The sequence below is a fragment of the Canis lupus genome, chromosome 22 (assembly GCF_048164855.1).
Source record: "Canis lupus baileyi chromosome 22, mCanLup2.hap1, whole genome shotgun sequence".
Taxonomy (NCBI): Eukaryota; Metazoa; Chordata; class Mammalia; order Carnivora; family Canidae; genus Canis; species Canis lupus.
This window is the reverse complement of record NC_132859.1, coordinates 46,409,521-46,424,232: the sequence shown is the minus strand read 5'-3', so window position 1 is coordinate 46,424,232 and position 14,712 is coordinate 46,409,521. Positions and strand designations below refer to the sequence as shown.

The 14,712-nt window shown below is 36.8% G+C and overlaps 1 long non-coding RNA gene across 1 annotated transcript in view; it reads right to left on the bottom strand.

The window, feature by feature from the left end:
• Positions 1 to 4,294, bottom strand: part of LOC140614507 (uncharacterized) — a 37,455-nt gene extending 33,161 nt beyond the window's left edge. Inside the window, exons 1-2 of the long non-coding RNA XR_012015359.1 lie at positions 4,206 to 4,294; positions 4,045 to 4,099 (exon numbers count right to left, since the gene is read on the bottom strand). This is a non-coding gene — a long non-coding RNA (uncharacterized lncRNA). The remainder of the gene's footprint in view (positions 1 to 4,044; positions 4,100 to 4,205) is intronic.
• Between the last annotated feature and the right edge of the window lie 10,418 nt (positions 4,295 to 14,712).

Below are 14,712 nucleotides of genomic sequence, written 5' to 3'. Positions count from 1 at the left end.
AGTCTACTTAAGCCTACTGACTCCTTTTTCAAAATAAAGTTTTTTAATACATAAGGTAAAATACATAGGATTGCCAAGGAAAATAATTACATTGAAATATAGTTATCAGAATACTTAAAAAAATGATGAAGAAGTAATGTAGTCTTTTTATTGATGAGTTAAATAATAAGATGCACTGGCAGATCTAATAAATAACATAATTACAAATGATGTTGAGCATAAACAATATGTTGACACATCTTTAATGGCTTCAATAAGATGTGGAAGTATCTGTCATTTCTATTGATGACAAGGTTATAGGTACTGGTAATACTATTTTATGGTTTGTTACTTATATTTATAAATTAAAGAAATGACAAATATCAGTTAGAACATAGTGAAAATAAAGATACATTCTTTCCTATCTTAATCCATGGATCTCCTGAATTCTATTTCATGTAGGGAGTTCCTTTGTCCCGTATGGTTTAGCAAAAACATTTTTACACATGTATCTCTAGTTGGGGTTTTTGTTATTCAATTGAGTATTCTTGAGGGCATACTAATCATCTTAAACTAAGTCAGAGTCTCAGAGTTGCAAGGCAAACAATGTGATACCATCTGAAAGAGGCTTACAGTCTAGCAGAGTAAAAAATTTTCATAAATTACTGCAATGAAACGTTAGAAATATTATGAGGAAAAAAATTATATATCCAGTAGAGAGAAAGCACAAATGAGGGAAAGATCAAATAGGCCCAACTTCTAAAAACATAGGGGGTATCAACAGGAAAAAGTGATAGACAGCAAAGAACTATCCAGGCAGATGAAACTTTATGATCGAAAATACTGAGATATAAAATAATTCTACCAAAGTTGATCATTTAATATGACTGGATACCTACAGCAAGGATCTCTTGCCAAAATTACTTTGTATTCCCTGTCTATGGAGATGCTTAAATATAGCCAACTTTATTATAGAAATGCTTTATTCCAAAAGAATTAAGTATTCATCTATTCCACTCAAGTGTGTTAACTTTCTTATATTTGTTAAATGAGTGAATGAATGAATGGATGAATGAATGAATTTTGAACCCAATAGTGGCTCCAGTAATACCTAACAGTTCTCATAAGAGCCATCAGGTGGCAGATATTTAATCCAAGAATGACTGTTAACTGAGCAAAACTCAGATGATGAAATGCATAATAGCTTTTTTTTTCTTAATTCTTACTGTCTGAGTTTATTAAAATCAAAAGGATTTCATGAGGAGACAAACTAGGGAATATTTTTAGCCCTTTTGGCCTAGAGAAATAACTGCTTATTGAATTGGTTTGTGAAATTGAATTTGAAAAAGACAGTAACACTCTTCTTTCGGCAAAGAAATAATAATAAAAAGGAATTTTCAAGCAAGTCATCTATCTATAGAGATTTCTATTCCTTACTCTCTAAAATCAGTAAAAGAAGGACTGCAACCATGAAAGTCATTATATTGTTACATATTATTTGAAGAAACAAAGTGGGTAAGATTCATACACACAGTGATGTCTTTCTCTTTTTGCCACATGGAAACTAAACCTCAGGTCACCATATACATGTAGAGACAGACAGATAGATAAACATATTGATAAATAGGTATAAATAGATCATAATCATATACAGCAGAAAGGAGGTATCTGAAACATAACACCCCAAACCACATAGAGGATGAATCTATAGGCCCTCAGTACCCTTGGTTGCATTTAATTCTGGTGTGATGCCTTAAGTGGGACATTGAGAAAAAGAGAGAGGTCATCAAAAAGAGATTTTCCAGAATAGAAATCAGGTCATATGGGGAACAGCTTCAGGAAATGAAGGTTCTCAGCTGGTACACATGACATAGGAACCATTGAGGGCTCGCGTGGGGAAGACAGAAAAGCTACTTTTGCTCTGAATTAGGACAACTGGGTTACAAAGAGATGGGATTCTGCTTTAAAAAGGGGAGGATTTTTTCATAATTAGGGCAGACCACCTAGGGAAACTCTGAGGTTTACTTCAACAGACTGTTCAAGTAGAAGCTCAAGTGTAATAATGTGTATAAAAACCCAATCTATTTCTTGAGACCATACTCTCAGAAATATAAGGCAACACATGAAAATACATTGCACAATGCCTCGATCACAACACACGTTCAATAAGCCATACTTTTTTGTTTGTACTTTTTGTTACTAACTTAAATCTGTCATGTACTCATTTTTGCTACAGAAAATAAATAGTGAAAGGGATTATAGAGGAAAGGAGAGAAAAATGAGTGGGAAAAATCAGAGAGGTTGACAAAACATGAGAGACTCCTAAATCTGGGAAACAACAAGGGGTAATGGAAGTGGAGGTGGGCAGGGAGATGGGGTGACGGGCACTGAGGAGGGCACTTGATGGGATGAGCACTGAGTGTTATAGTATATGTTGGCAAATTAAACTCCAATAAAAATATACATAATAAAAGAAAATAAATCTAACTTATTTGCCCATATAACTTCATACATGCTTATAATAAAAACTTTAATATGTAATATACACATATTGCTTTTCAATCTGTCAAACACACTTGTACATATTTATCTCATTTATTTAATACAGTGACCAGAGCATAATTTTTGACACATAATTACCTATCAAGTCCTTGTGAGTCATCTATTTTCCTTCTGTTATACAATAGTCTTATTGTGTAATTGTCCTCTGTTTATAAGTTGCAGAAATAGAAGTTTAATTTATACTTTATTTTTTTCCTATGTTCTTTTTTTACAATGATATCTCAGTCTATGTAAGAATGATACCTCAATATAGATACAAAAAAAATCCAAAAGCATATATGTGTATGCATGAGTGTGTATGTGTGTGTGTATGAGAGAGAGAGAGGCAGACAGACATAAAGAGAAGGAGACAGAATGAGAGAGAAAGACAGGTCCAGGAAAATCCAAACATATACAGCTTTTGATTTTGTATTAAGAAAGTTTTGCTACTCATCAGAGAATACCAGTTTAGTTTCATAGAAGAGTCCTGTTGCTTCTGTCAAATATATCCACATTACACATGGGTTTACTAAGTGATGACTCATGACATGCATGTGCGTTTTATATGTAAACATATGTTTTCCATCTATACATGCACATATACAGATATTGCCCAATTAGTAAGCTACTAAACAATGATGAACTCTCTCAACATTGGCTAGGACTAATGTGATACACCGCAAAAACTCTACAAAGATATGCAGAGCAGCATTAAAGTTAACCACTAGAGTAAGGTTAATTAAAGCTATTTTTGGAAATGTCGAGCGATCAGCAAGAAGAGGATTAAATTGGGGTCACTGGGAGTTCCCCCTGCACTCAGCATGCTGAGTATCCCATTATATTGTTCCTAATAATCTGTGCCAGCCTGTAATGGCTTATATATTTATAGGTTATCCAATGAAGTTTACAAATTCAAGTGTTAATTCAAACACAGCCTTTTCTTTGTTTGATGAATTTACTTGGAGCATTTGTTATGGACCAGGCATCTTATAAAGAGGTTTACATGTGTGGATTTCACTTATTAACTCAATGAATATCTAATTATAAAATACATTTACAAAAAAATAAAATAAAAATAAAATAAAATACATTTACAGTTTTGCAAACTGAGTTCTAGAAAGAATAAATAGCTGGCACTGGGTTACATAGGTGAGCCAGCTTTTGAATCCAGGCACTAATGTCTGAATCATCTAATCTTGCCCACTTAGACTAAGAACCATGGAGAGGTAATAATAATAGGAAGTACTGCCCAGGGAATGCATAAGTCTTGGGGTTTGACAAGCCAGCCCAGCTGTGAGAGAAGGAAATGGGTTCCATACATATAATGGTACCTGGGAGCATTTCAGGTCTGGGAGTAGCACAATCAAACGCTGGGGATGAGGGTTAGTTTTTTAACCAATATGATTCCAGGGAGAGATGTATAAGTTGACATCAAGAACCACAAACCTGAATAAGATAGGCCCCCTGAGGAGGGGCATATCCCCAGAAGACAATGCCTAAGATAAACAAAAACCTGTTCCTCACCTGTCCATGAAGGCTCCCCTGCTCCTGGCCCTGGCATTCAGCTCACTTAAGCTCCCTGAAAGACAGTATTGTCCATAGTCAAAGGCAAGTACATAGCAAAGTTTATAATTTAGCATGTAAGACTTCAAGAAAATCTTTAATGGATGTATAGATTTCATTACCAATGAAGACAATATATTCATGTTTCCGTCCTTTCTCCTCCCTCCCTCTCTTCCCACCCCTCTCTCCCCAGCCTCACACACACTATTCCCCACCCACATATTCATACCACCCTGATTATGACATTTCCCAATTAGTAAGCTACTAAACAATGTGACATGGGATGAATGCCCATGACAGTAAGGTAGCATGCTGAGAGACTGCCACTGATGTAAGGCCAAAATTAAAATATTGATTCAGCCAGGGAAACTCTGAGGTAGCATATAAATGAAATTGACTTACAAATGTGCTTTTTAAGGACTGTACTGAAGCAAGCTCAGACGCTGGCCATTACCTTGTAGTATGCTTCCATTGCATGAGTTTTTGTGCTCCATGAAGTGTACCTCTGGAGTCCTATTGAGAATTTCAGGAGTCTTAAACACCTGATGGCTGTCCATTGAGTCACTTTCTTTAGGAAAATAATGCATTTTTATTCATTTTATTTACTTTTAAGTTAATTATTTTGCCAGGGTCTTGAAAGGAGTGAAGGCAGCTAAATGTGAACTATACATCAGAAAGCATAGTTATTTTTAAGGTCATTGGTGCAAATTCTTGTCATAGCAATACTCCGTATCCAACGGTGCTCAGATATTCCAGTAAAGTATCTTCCTTTAGAAAATACAAATTAAGGGTGAGCAAAAATAGAGCACTCAGTTCAAAGCTGCATGATGGCAAGTGTGATTTTCCCTGCACACATCTAGTTGGGGATCTGGGACCCAGGATAACTCTATCCCTGATGAGTCCATTTTTCATGCTGCCTGATATTCCTTTGGCACGTGTGATTGAGTCACTCCTTTGTGTCAGGCACTTACTCTGGGGCTAAAGATATAGCAGAATATCTCACTCTTGTGGATCTTATCTTCTAGTAGAGATAAAGGTAATATATATTAAGCAAAGAAATACTTTCATTTTAGATGGCGGTAAGTTCTATTATGAAAATACAAGAAGGTATGTGGGTTCTTAGCCACTTCAGATACTGTGATTGGTGGAAATCTCCTAAAGAAAGGTAGTTTTGGATTAAGTGCTAAATATATTAAATATTTGACTATGTATAGACATGGGGGTGGGAACATGCTTAGCATGTTCCAGAAGCAACAAGAGGACCAGTGTGGGGAGAATGCCATGAGAAGAAGCATAGCAAAAATAGGAAATTTGATGGAGCCAGATCATGTAGGAACTTCTAGACCCTGGCAAGATGTTTTGGACCAACTTGTTAAAAAACATTTGGAGGATTTTAAGTGGAAAAGTGATATCTGATTTCTCCTATGAAAAGTGTACCCTGGCACCATGTTGAAAATGGATGGTCAGAGAAAAAATAAGGTAGAAAATCCCATTATAATGTCATTCTTGAAATATCAAGTCATCAGCATGTAATATTAAATTGAGATCACAGGGAGTTTCTGATATATTCAGCATACTGAATGACCCATTATGATATTCATATTTTTTCTAAAAACCAAGTATCTAAAAGTTTATGCATTCCAAGGGTATTCCAATAAGGCTTACTGATGCTATTCCTAAATCAAATATTTTTCTTGTTTTTTTTTTTTTCTATTATTGTTGTCATTGGGTCTTTGCCCTAATTCCCCTTATGTTGACAGACAGATTTTCCAATGGTAGAAAATCAGAAGGCAAGTATTTAACTCAGCTCAACCACCATTTGTCAAGAGACCTTGAGCATTCTCTGAGCCATTTTGGGCCAGGGTCTTTTTATCTAAGAATGAGTGGGGTCAGCACAAGTTCCTCTGGCTCTGACATTATATCATCATTAAGATCATATAATTAATTAGAGATGGCCTCAATTAACTTTGTCATTTATTATTTAGAAGGGGAAATTAATTGACCATGAGCTCAGTGACCTAAATATCAGTTATACATGTGTGCTGGCTTCAAATAATAGTTTCATTTTCTTTGTTGCACTTATACTCTCTAAAACCATCAAGCTTCTTTGTTTTTACTCCTCCTGTTATCATATATGTTTCATGAGTGCAAGGATACTGTCCACTTTTTTCAAACTTATATGTCCTGCCTTTAAAAAGAGTACTTAGAATATAGCAAATGCTCAATAAATACTTGTTAAATGAATTAGTAAATGAATAATTCATTACCACGGTGAGAATTCCTAGGCACTAGGAGGCATAGCAAAAACCAAATATTATGAATTGCCATAGAGAAGTATTTTTATAATTTTTAAAGTTATGAAATCTTTTATTTAATTAAATTCTTGCATAAAAGGATATGAAAGTATATGAAAACCTGGCTCTGGGGTAAGAAGGGATGGAAAGACCAGAGTTTTGTCCAAACACCTTTGTTTCCCCAATTCCTTCACAAGCAACCACTGAAGGACCTCCAAAAGTGGTTAGAAAACTACTAGACCCTTTGACTCCAAAATCTTTCCAATTCCATAGAAGCAAGGGTTAATGAAACATCGGTCACTTGTTAGCCTAATTGTATGCCTACCACCTCATTCAACACCTGAGTCTTTGACTACCATCTTCACGGAAAGGAATTCATAACCTCTAATGTATGAATATCTCTGTTAGCAAATACTGCTTGTATCTAGCTAAAATCTGTCTCCCTCAGCTGCACTCAACCCTCATGAATCTCAGACAATCAGTTGGTTCTCTTTTCCACAGGACAAACAGGGGAGTCCCCTGTCTCCTCTGTGTAGGATGAACATTCCCCATTTCTTTTTATTTAATATTGATTCAATGGCCTGATGGTCTACCAGACTTTCACCATCAAAACTTTTCATCCCCTGCTTGGCCACAGTTTGACAATGCACTATGGAAGAATTGGTGCCCAGATTAAAACACAATTATCCCAGCAAGACCTTCTTCCACTCAGAGGAAACAAAACCATCTTCTTCTTTTTTTTTTTTTTCTGTTCACAATAATATCATTAAAACAAAATAATACTCATTGACTTTGGGGCATGTATCTCATACCAGGATCTGCCCAGAAGCTTTCTTTTTTTTTTTTTTTAATTTTTTTTTCAGAAGCTTTCTTCATTCTAGTTGCCACCACCTAGTCTAGGATTTCTTTCCCTCTAGCATAGGCTACAGTGTTCAGGAAACTGCCCCACATTTGTTGTCTCTGACACAATAGAGCATGTTAGAATAGTCATTACTATTCAGGAAAGGACATGTAAATGCAACAATCAGGGTAGTAATAAAGATTCCAAAAATATCAAAAAATCTTTGAAGGAGTTGTCTCTGGACTAGGGTGAAGTGTGGAACCCCATCCCTCTCAGCATATCTCCTACTCTCCTTTTCTACATAGATGTTCTGAGCATATATCTTCCTAAAGAGCATGGGCTTTGGGGGAACATAAACAGGGATTTAAATGTTGGCTGTATCACAAAATCAGCCACAGATGCTGGCAAATAACATCATTGTCAGAGTCATTATCTCCTCTTGCATAATATGAAAATACCATGTCATGTGATCTTTGAGAACAATGGTTTCTGTGACGGTTTAGCATAAATTAAGCTGAGGGGTTTCTCTCTTTTTCAATCTTTTTCTGTGGATTTCCATTTTGAATCTAGTTCATGGGCAAAAAAATCTTTCATTGGTTTGTACAGAAAAAAAGCTGTGGAGAATGGTAACAGTTAATGGACAGAAAGGCTTATTAGTCTACCATGAAATGATTAAGGGCAATACCCTGACTCAAACATCTCAGTACTAAGGTATACTTTCCCCTTTGCTCCAGATCCTCCCAGGACAACACCACATTGTTATGAAAATTAGACCAAAGACTTGGATATTTTGGAATATGCTGTTGTGGTTTTTTATTCACTCGAGTTCTGCAGGAGAAACAAGAGCAGCAGCCAGTGGACATCCTACTGCTTCTCCTGAGCTTTTAACATATCAGGAGTATTATCTATTCCCTTGTGTAAATGACTCCAACCCAAAGTCCATCCCTTTCCAACTTCTGTACCTTCCTAGGAATTTTGGGAGGATCAGATGTTCTATGGCTAGTATTAGAAAAGAGAGTTGAGTGTATATTTTGGAAGCAGGAGGCATCACACTGAATAAGGTAAGATATGTGTCTGAAAGGAGATCCACATACACATTTGAAAAAAAAAGGAATTATAAAAGAAATAACAGAAGTGGGACATTGAAGATTTTTCTTTTTAGTTGAGACTTTGACTTTCAGAAGAGGTGACATAAATTCCTGTTGATTATGAAAAGCTGATTTCATCATCACTTGTCATAATTGTCCCCTGTGCTCACGGCCTAAGTTCTCTTCCCTCATCTGGCAAACTCTGATTCATATTTCTGCAATGAGCTGCATTTTCACATTTTCTGTGAATCCATGGGAGGCATTCGCCCTCTTCTCTGAATTCCCACATACTCTATTCATGCATCCCGCACATGACTTCTGCTGCTATATTTAGAATCTACAACCCCCTGCCTCTCTGCTCATTAGGCCACAAGACCTTCAAAGGCAAGAACTGTGTCCCATTCTTCTTTATCGTTCCAATCCTACCTCTATCTTTATGGCAGATGTCCAGTACATATTCTCGGGGTAAAGGGTGGAAAAAAGTAAGCACTTCTGTCCGGATTTCTTGGCATTTCACTTCTTCCAGAGTTGCTTTTCAATTTGGATCTTGCTTGGGGTGTTTAAGGTAATTTTTAGGAGCCCCAGGAACTACTGGGGTCCTTTCTTTTAGTTTTAATGATATGCTTTTCCCTATATCTTTCTAGATGTCATCCACCTGCTCCCTAGAATCATATTATGTTTTCCCATGTATCCAAACTCCAAAATACCTAATGTCACCCAAAGCCAGTCATGACAAGTCAGCAGCAAAATTCCACAGTGAATTGCTAAAGCCCAGACAATAGTTTTCTCTTCCAGGAATCCTCTTAAACGTTTTCTTAAATATTCCTTTTTATGGCCTTTTTTGATCATCAAGAGGACATACTATAAGTACACTTTTCTTGGCCTGGATTTATTAAACTATAATTTGGGCAGCATTCCCCTGTGCTAGTCTATAAAAAGGTCAAATGAAGGAATTCTGTCTACATCCCATATCTGTGTCCAGTTTGCTCAGTTCCAAGTACAGCAATCTGCACCTGAAGGACCTTAAAGACAGAGAATTTGCATAATTAAACTAGCACATTCTACTTGTCTCCTGACCTATTTGTCCATCTTCACATAAATCTTCTAAAATAAAGTCTCCACTCTGACGCCTGACTCAAATTTTCCAGGGTGATAGTTTGTAATTTTGAACCAAGCCACTTAAACACTAGCCTGAATTGGTTCCATAAATCCTTTTACACAATTTTGACTCATCTATAATTAATCATAATAATAAAATTGTTAAATTCCATTTATTTCTAAAACCATAAATCTTTCACACCAGATAATTTGTAGTATGGCATGATTAGCAGAGTAGCATAATTAGCACATTCCAGAAACCTAGAGCATGACCTTGGATTGAATTGTGTTAGTTCTTCTTATCTCATTATCAGTAACTTCAATGGAAGATTATAAAGTCTGTTGCTCACACATAAGCCCTTTCCTGTTTTTTTTTTTTTGTTTGTTTGTTTGTTTGTTTTTGTCCTGTGAGCTGTATTGCACCAGGGAGTGTCTCTCCTATGAGGCAGTCCAATGTTCCCTGTTTTTTGACTGTCAGGTGTAAGTGCAATTAAGTAAAATGGTAGTTGAATTAATTTAAATGCATACAACATTCACAAAAATGTTTTTTATATAAATCTAGTACATATGATAACACTTAGTACATATATTAACCCCATATAAAAGCCCATTTTACAGTCAATGCAAACTTTTAGAAGCAAGGCCTAGAGCCAACACACTGTCACTTCCAAATAATTCTGTTGGTCAAAGGTATATTACCTCTGCAGTAATACAAAGCTCCTTGCTTAGAAAAAGGCTCTGAGCTTAGTTTAATGCTCTGTTATTGCAATCTTGATATTTTTAATAATTTTTATGCAAGGGAACCCACATCTTCATTTTGCACTGGGATCCTCAAATTATGGATCTGGTCCTAGTCAAAAGAAGTTACAAGGCCAGCCCAGATTCTAAAGAAGGGGAGAGAGGGGATAGAATGTTTCTTATTGGGTAGAAAGCATGTATGTTTATGGTGAGAAAGAATTGATAGGGATCTTCTTTGGAGACTACCATATCCGTGGCCTATTAATGAAGAAACTGGGGTGGAAAGAGAGGAAGCAACTTTCACCAAATCACATGGAGCTGGCTCTCCATTTCCCAGATACAGCTCTGGTAGCTACTAGGCATCCACTATGCTTAGTCCAGAGCACACTGGGAATACAATCCTTAACTTGTTAGAGAATCCATTCTTATACAGTCACTAAAGAGGGCCATTACCAAGAGAATTGATTGGAACACAGTGTATTTCCTTTCAATATCTTAGCATCCCATTTAGTTGTGTTAGTTATGGAGCCTCCTGTCAATTCTGATTCTGCAGACTTCAATGCCTAAGACCAGCCATTTATATTTTATCTTACTTGGGCCAGTTCCTGAGCTTTTGAAACCATGCCCGGTAGGGTTAATACGGTTGAAACTAGCAAAAGGTTTAAAGCTTGTCTTTCAGAGAACTGTTTCTCCCTTTCAGATCCCACTAATAAACTCACTTGCTGTCTCTTCAGAAGCCTGAACTCAAGGAAATGGTTCCAGCCTAGGAACAAGCAAGGCCCCACATTCCATATCCAAGAAAATGAGCCCAAAACCCCATTCAGGTTATATTAGCTTTCAGAGCATGCCCTAACCCATTTCCCTTGCCTAATATAACCTCCTGATATTAGAGTCTGAATTTCATCTCATTTTGAGGTTAAGTCTCCACCCTAAGTGAACAGGGGATGTATATTACATATATGTTTGCTCAATGTGCATGCTTCATCTTTCCTCATGAATAATCATGTTTCTCTGCCCTTTTCCATCAATATATGTAATCTCAACTCCCATGATTATCAAAAACTTGTTCTTTCTTTCTTCTAGGAGGCAGATTTGAGGCCTGCCCATGTCTCGGTGATTGGCTTTGCTGTACATCAGGCAGATAGACTTGGGTTTGAGTACATTTTCTCCTTTCCCAACTAAGAACCAGTAACATAGGAGAGAAAAGCTGTGTACTAGGGCCAGGTCCAGGAAGATATAACACAAGGTAGGGGAGGCCCAGAGACTAGGAAAGAAAGGAAAGTCAATAGATAAGTCCTCTCACTCAGGGGACTGAGAAGTGAGATTCAATAAAATGAGGAAATAAAAGAGGATGGGATCAGGAGTTGGAGCTTCTGGATATGAAATCTTAGAAAGGCAATAATTTAGGGAGATTTATTACTAGGTAACCTAATGATCTGATAGGCTGAGGAATCATAAAGGTGGGTATTAGTAGGATTAAAAAGCTCATTTTTATAGAGAACTATAAGATATGATGTTTTAAACCATATTACATTGTTTTTAGCATTTGCTATATGATTATGAGTTATATTAATAATAAAACCATATCTTCTCCAGCTTTGTGTTTTGGTGCATCTTGCTCTTCTAGTATTACTTTGTAAATAGTATTTGATGTAAAGATGCTATGTTAGATATGATTCAATGTTCAGGATAAAATTCAAAATCAGTGTCTAAAATAATTGGAATTCTTTAATGTTCCTATATGTCAAGTATTATAAACTTTATATATGTATTTGTTTGTGTGTGGTTTGTTTATGAGACAGCACACAGAGGGAGAGGGAGAGGAGGAAGCAGACTCCCTGATGAGCAGGGAGCCAGATGTTGGGCTTGATCCCAGGACCCTGGGATCATGACCTCATCTAAAGCAGATGCTTAACCAACTGAGCCACCCAACTGCCCTAGATATATATGTATTCTCACTTAATTCTACCCTTTGTGGTGGATGATGATATCATCAATATTATACAGAAAAGAGAGTTAACATGAGATAAAACTCTTAACAGAGTACATAAGTAAGCAGGATGGTAATCTACAAAACCTAATTGATTAATCTCACCCTATGTATCTGTTTCAGGTTTTTGTGGTACTAGGAGGCAAACTATTGCAAAACGTAGTGTCTTAAGACAACATTTATTTATTCACAGTTCTGTGGGTTGACTATTTGTCTGGGCTCAGCTGAGCAGTTCCTCTGCTAGTCTCCACTGGGATTACACTGATGGTGGGTACAGACATCTGGTGGCCCAAAATGGAGCTGAATGGGTCCAGATGGTCTCACTGCCATGTCCAAAGATTGGTGCTGGTTTATAGCCGGCCTCTCTCTGCATACATTCTTTCAACCACATGGGTACTATAGCTTAAGCTTCTTTATAAAGCATCTGGGTCCTAAGAAGGGAAAATGAAGTACTTCAAGGCTCTTAGGGTTTAACCTTGTGACTCACAATATCACTTGCCCTGAGTTCTATTTGTCAAAACAAATCACAAGGCTGACCCAGATTTAAGGAATGCCGAGTAGACTCAAAATCTTAAGGGGAGAGGCTGCAGAGTGTTTGTTGTCCATTTCAATGTATCACAATTTCCACACTTGCTAGAGGGAGAAGTTTGATGCAAGGATATCATCCAGGGCTACTACTTTGGGCCTCTGAGCCACTTCTGCTGAGCTGAGGCTCTTCTGCACCCATGCATACAGCTGAGAGGAGAAAATAGGCTAAAGTTCAGCTCCCAGTTGCATTTTGGTGCTACACCATCTGCACAAGCATATACAACAGCCCTAAATACACCTGATTTTTCCCTTGACTCAAAAAACCTTTTTCATTTATTGTTTGGTTGGTTTAGAAAATGTTTTCAGTATTTTATTCCAAAATAAATTATTTGTGAGCATTATATAAAGAAACATTTGCAAAAGCCTGAAATAGCAGGCATTCTACATGTTTTTATAAATTTCTTTTTCTAAGTATAACTTCTCATGAATGAAAATGTAGTCACAAAACCAGTGGCAGGCAGGTCCTGTCTGCCTGCGTGTGCGTAGTCACACTTATCCTGCTGCAATCATGCCTTGATTTAGCAGTCTGCCTACAAATGCTGAGGCACATCCATGCTTGTTCATACTTTATTATAAGTTAAAGGATTCTTTTGAGGGCAATTTATACACTAATAATAACTGCAGAACAAGCATCTAACTAGTTAAAATGCCACCATTTTCAGAGCAGAGTGCTCTTGGGTCACAACCAGTGCCTTGTTTGTGTTGATCATGGAATCTGGACCTAAAAAATGCCATGAAAAATGACCACTACTAAATCTGATTCCCATTTGCCAAATGGGGATATGGGGACCATGAACATTTGCTGATCTCCCACTGTTATTCTGCATGGATGTTGCACCAAGATACCCAAGATTCAGAAATAGTCCCTGCCTCCATCCTTCCCCTGCAAGCTGTAAATCCCTACAGGCAGAGACTGGGTTCACCATCCTTCCCCTGCAAGCTGTAAATCCCTACAGGCAGAGACTGGGTTACAGATGTGCATTGGAGGTAATCATCTTCAGCTTCAAGGCCATTGGGTCACAGCCTCTGATCTCAAGCATCTCCTTCTCAGTATGCCTTAAACATATCATTATTTTTTATTATTATTTTTTTATGGATCCTATGAAATGAGAAAGCAGTTGGGAAACACTGATTTAGGGTTTCCTTACTGACATACAAATATAGTTGCTTGGGTCAGTTTTAAGCAATAAAATCTGCTCATGGCCATACTTGAAAAAAAAAATCCTCAATGTCCTGAACTCAAACTTGTCTATGCATAAACACATGTATATTGTGTATATATATATAGTACATATATATAGTACATGTATACATACACATATATGTATATATACTAGTTGATTACACTGAACACATTTGCTTTCACTTTTGTCCTTAATATGTCTTGGATGACTGTCCATATCAGTATATGTATAAGACATGTATGTATAAGTATATGTAAATCTTCCCCATTCCTTTAGCTACTATAGTACTCCATTGTTTACATAGCCATACTTTGTTTTTCAATTAGTTTCTTATGAATAACATTTTTATTGTTTCTGGGTTTGTACTGTTACTGGCCATGCTACCAGCAGCCCATGGAGTTTACTGTAGAAGTTCAATACCCAGGCCTTGTATCCATCCAGATGGCCTCATTCTAATCCTACCTGTGCTGCCCACTAGTTGAGTACCTAGAGCAAGACTCTTCCCTTCTGCCTTCTCACTTTTCTCGTGTACAATATTGTAAAAGAAGTAGTGCCTAGATCATTGAGTTTGAGGCTGGATTAAATGGGATTTTTAGTGCTCAAAACAGACTCCTGCACATTGTAAATACTCAATTCATGCTGACTACTGTTGCTATATATCCATTCCAACATATTTATGGGATAAAATGATTCTACCTTTGAAATTACCATATCAAAGTTTTAAAAGATACTTCAAATTGCCCTTGCAAATTTTTATTGTGCCTGTTTCTTCACATTCATTTTAATTTATCAAACTAAATTTTTGCTG